Here is a 4,942-nt window from a genome sequence, read left to right on the forward strand (position 1 = left end):
TTGTGTGTGTGGGTCTTTTTAATGAGAATTTAGAAACAAAGAAAAGACAAACAAAATGGTATTGAAGTATAGAAATAATGTAAAAAGTAACCATGGTATTTTAAAAGGTCCCCTATTATACTGTTTTCATCAATATATTATAGGTCTCAGATATATACAATACATGTCTCTGAACGTGTTTGGCTCCAAATACCAAACAGATCATTGCAGCATCCCATAAACCCCTCTGTTTCAGCCCTGTTTCAAAAAGTGCTGATTCTCTGTCTGTTACTTTAGATGAAAAATAAGGAGCCACTCCCCACGCCCCTCTGGGAGATATTTGGTTAAAAAGAACACAATAGGCGCTTTCACAACCGGAGTACTTTTTCCCAGTATAGTTCCGATATAGTTCCAAAAATGTGCGTTCACAACAAAAAAATCCGGAACTAGAACTTAGTTCATTACCTCATTCACACCAACGCAACTCCGGTTCAAGCTCCGTGCTAGAGGTTTTCAGGTTCAGAACTGGTGTCGGTACCAGATGTGTTCGAGGTACCAGATGTGTTCGGGCCATAGAGGTTCGGGGTCCGTCTCTTACCAGTGACGTCACGACGTACGACGTCACGACGTAATGACGTCACGCATTGTGATTGTCTGTACGGTCATTTACCCCACGCTGTCTAGAGTATAGAGGGTTTTTTTGATCATTACATTGCATTTAGCTGACGCTTAAGTGCATTCGACCAACAATAAAAAACTTGAAGAAATACAATACAAACTTGAAGAAAAACAAAGACGAATGAGGAGAAGAATAAGAGAAATCGAAGGTAAGAAGTATATAACGTAATATGGTAGGTAATATGTAATATGTTCAGTGCCGTTCGTACGTTAGTTCAAACCGTAACAACGGACTATTTTTCTTAGCGGATGCATGTGAATTGAAATCAATACATTGTGGTGACACGTTATTGGACATAATTCACCTTGCTTATTGTGTTGCCACACGGACCCTTTAGTGGGGAACACCTGTAGCTTTAGCTGCCATTCCTGCTAGCTCATCAGGCAGAGCAGTGCATGTGTTAACCTCTCTGAAAGTAATGGATAATAAAGATTGGAACTCCATTCTTAATACACCCCCGCCTCCGACTCTCTTTTCACGGCACTACACTGGTGACCCTGACTTTTCCGAGAAAGTTTCCGGAAAATTAACGAACATGGCTGAGCGCGATGTTTTCATAAAGCTGCCGGAATTCTGGGAGCACGCCGCGGAGGCATGGTTCGCACACGTGGAGGCACATTTCGCCTGCCGACAGGTCCGTGACGGAGACCTAAAATACTAACCATGTGGTAGCAGCGCTGGGGAGCTCCCACGTCGTCCAGGTTGGTGGGATTCATCGCAGCCCCCCCACATCATGGCAAATATGAGGCGATTAAGGCCCTTCTCCTTAAGACATTTAGCTTATCTGCTAAGGAGAGGGCCCGCCAGATACTTGACATTCAAGGCCTAGGAGACCAGCAAGCCATCCCAGCTAATGGAGAAAATGCTAACTCTGCTAGGGGGGGAAGATCCCCGGATTTTATTCACGGAGATTTTCCTGCGTCACTTGCCTCCCCGGGTACAGACGGCGCTGGGCCAACACGCCTGTCACGGAGCCCCGTACTTTGGCTGAGGAAGCGGATCGTTTTTTCCTGGCTACACACCAGCCCGGGGGCAGAGACGTTAGCCGCGACGCTCAGCGGCCCACCTGCAGTCAAGAAAGCGTGGCGGAGGCCGGACACGGCTGTGGCTAGCCGGCGTGGAGAACGCCGGAGTGTGCGTTTACCACGCACGTTTCGGGACAAGGGCGAAGAGATTGCATCGCTCCGTGCAGCTACAAACCCCCGGGAAACGGAGGGGCCGGCGCTCAGTAGTGGCTCTGAGCGTCGGCGGCACGTGCAGGCTCCTCTTCGTCAGCGACAGCGTTTCGGGGAGCCTGTTTCTGTGTGACACGGGCGCTCAACGGAGCGTAGTTCCAGCGTCGAGTGAAGATGTCGCCCGTGGGGGGCACGGACCGCGATTGACGACGGCTAACGGCAGTCCCATTTGCACGTACGGCGTGAGGCCCTATGTGTTTTGTGCATCGGAGGACAGCGTTTCAGCTGGGATTTTGTGACAGCGGACATTTCTTTTCCCCTCCTCGGAGCGGATTTTTTGTGTGCTCATGGACTCTTAGTGGACGTTAAGAATAGGCGTTTGGTTGATGCCTTAACGTTTTCTTCCTCGTGTGCACACTTGGCAGCGCAGCGTACGACGGGCTGTCAGGCTCGCTGTCAGGTGCAGACACGTTTCTCAGACTGTTGGCCGAGTTTCCAGACCTGTCGCTACCCACCTTCTCTGCGCTTACCACTAAGCATGGCGTGGAACACCCACGTCACTACCGGGGGGCCTCCTGTCTACGCCAGGGCCCGGCGGTTGAACCCTTCTAAGCTGGCTGTAGCGAGGGCGGAGTTCGCAACCATGGAGCGCCTGGGCATTGTCCGCCGCTCCGACAGTCCTTGGGCTTCCCCCCTGCACGTCGTTCCCAAATCGAACGGCGGGTTCCGTCCGTGCGGGGATTACCGCAGACTCAACGACTCCACTACGCCTGACCGCTATCCGGTGCCGCACATTCAGGACTTTTCGGCGCATCTGGCCGGTACGGGGGTGTTTTCCAAGGTGGACCTGGTGCGTGGATACCACCAGGTGCCCATGCACCCCCTGGACATTCCCAAGACAGCAGTGATAACGCCTTTTGGACTTTTTGAGTTCCTGCGGATGCCTTTTAGACTCAAGAATGCCGCTCAGACGTTCCAAGCGCCTGATGGATTCGGTGCTGCGGGACCTGCCGTTTGTGTTTGTTTACCTCGACGACATACTCGTCGCCAGCGCTTCAGTGCAGGAGCACCTTTCCCACCTCCGAGCCCTTTTCACACACGGCTCAACGAACACGGATTAATCATCAATCCTGCAAAGTGCCAGTTCGGGTGTCGGACATCGATTTCCTGGGGCACCGCGTCACCAAGGGCGGTGCGACACCTCTGCCAGCGAAGGTGGAGTCTGTTGCGGCGTTTCCTCGCCCAGCTCACAGTCCCGGTCGCTCCGTGAGTTTTCTGGGGATGGTGACTTTCTACCACCGTTTCACGCATCGCCCGGGCCCGCACACATCATGCGGCCGGCTGTATGAAGCGTTGAAAGGCAAGACCCCCGTCCAGGAGATCGACTGGACAGCAGAGGCGGACGGCGCTTTTGCTGAGGTAAAGACCGCGTTGGCTCAGGCGGCTTTGCTGGCACACCCATCAGCTACGGCTCCATCTCCATCACCACGGACGCGTCAGACTATGCGGTCGTGCGCAGTGCACGAGCAGTGGGTGGAGGGCGCTTGGCAGCCGCTCGCCTTTTCAGCCGCCAGCTGACGCCTAGAGAACGCAAATACAGCGCCTTTGACCGGGAGCTCCTCGGACTTTTTTGGCCGTGCGGCACTTCCGTTTCATGCTGGAAGGCCGTGAATTTACGAGCGTTTGTCGACCACAAGCCGCTCACCTTCGCCATTGTCAAAAGTGGCGGAGCCTTGGTCGGCACGTCAGCAGCGGCAGCTGTCCTACATATCGGAGTTCACTACGGACATTAAGCACGTGGCTGGCAAGTCGAACCTGGTTGCTGATTGCCTCTCCAGGGTCGTCATCGGTGCCGTCCAGTTGGGCCTGGACTATACTCGCATGGCGGCAGACCAGGTCACAGATCCCGGCGTCCAGGCCCTGAAGGTGGAGAGAGCGGGGCTGCGCTTGGAGGACGTGGTGTTCGGCGACGCGGGCATTACTCTCCTGTGTGACGTCTCTCTACGGGCCTGGCGCGGCCTGTCGTCCCTGCCAGCTGGAGGCGTCCTGTGTTCGAGGCTGTGCACGGCCTGTCACACCCCCGGCGTTAAACCTTCGGTGCGTTTGGTAGCGGCGAAGTTCGTTTGGCAAGGACTGAAAAGGGACGTGAGGACTTGGGCCAGGGAGTGCGTGGCTTGTCAACGCGCTAAGGTGCACCGCCACACAAAGGCCCCGTTGGAGCGTTTCCTGGTGCCTGAGAGGAGGTTTGATCACGTCAACATTGACCTGGTTGGTCCGTTGCCTTCCTCTCAGGGGTTTTCCTACCTCCTCACCATGGTGGACAGAACGACCCGTTGGCCGGAGGCGGTTCCGCTCGTTTCGACATCAGCCGCAGACGTGTCCCGGGCCTTCATTGCAACGTGGGTGTGTCGTTTTGGCACCCCGTCAGACATTTCCTCAGACAGGGGCTCTCAGTTCACGTCCGAGCTCTGGACGCTGTGGGCAGGCGGTTTGGGGGTTAAGCTGCACAGGACTACCGCTTACCACCCTCAGGCTAACGGCCTCTGCGAGCGCTTTCATCGCTCCATGAAGGCGGCCCTCAAGGCCGGCCTTACGGACGGTAACTGGGTCGACAAGCTGCCCTGGGTGATGCTGGGCCTGAGGACCGCACCTAAAGAAGACTTGCAGTGCTCTACGGCTGAGATGGTCTACGGTCAGCCGCTGAGAGTTCCGGGGGATTTCCTCCCAAATGCATCGGCTCCCTGGTCGGCGTCGGCCCAGCGGGCTTTCCTGCGTGACGCCGCTGAGGCCTTTGCTCCGATCCCTACTACTCAGCACAGTACTCAGGTTGTCCCAGGTTCCCGCAGAGCTCCGCTCGGCGGAGCACGTGTTCATCCGGCACGATGCGCACAGAGGCCCCCTGCAGCCCCCTTATGATGGGCCTTTCCGGGTCTTGGAGCACGGGGACAAGCACCTGGTGGGTCGACCTGGGTGGCAAGGCCGAGCACGTCTCGGTGGACCGGGTGAAGGCTGCTCACCTGGACTTGGACCAGCCTGTGGTGCTGGCTCGACCTCCGCGACGGGGCCGCCCCCCGGCCTCGTCCCCTGTCACGGATTTAAGACCTGTTGT

The sequence above is a fragment of the Gymnodraco acuticeps genome, unplaced genomic scaffold, assembly GCF_902827175.1.
Source record: "Gymnodraco acuticeps unplaced genomic scaffold, fGymAcu1.1, whole genome shotgun sequence".
Taxonomy (NCBI): domain Eukaryota; kingdom Metazoa; phylum Chordata; class Actinopteri; order Perciformes; family Bathydraconidae; genus Gymnodraco; species Gymnodraco acuticeps.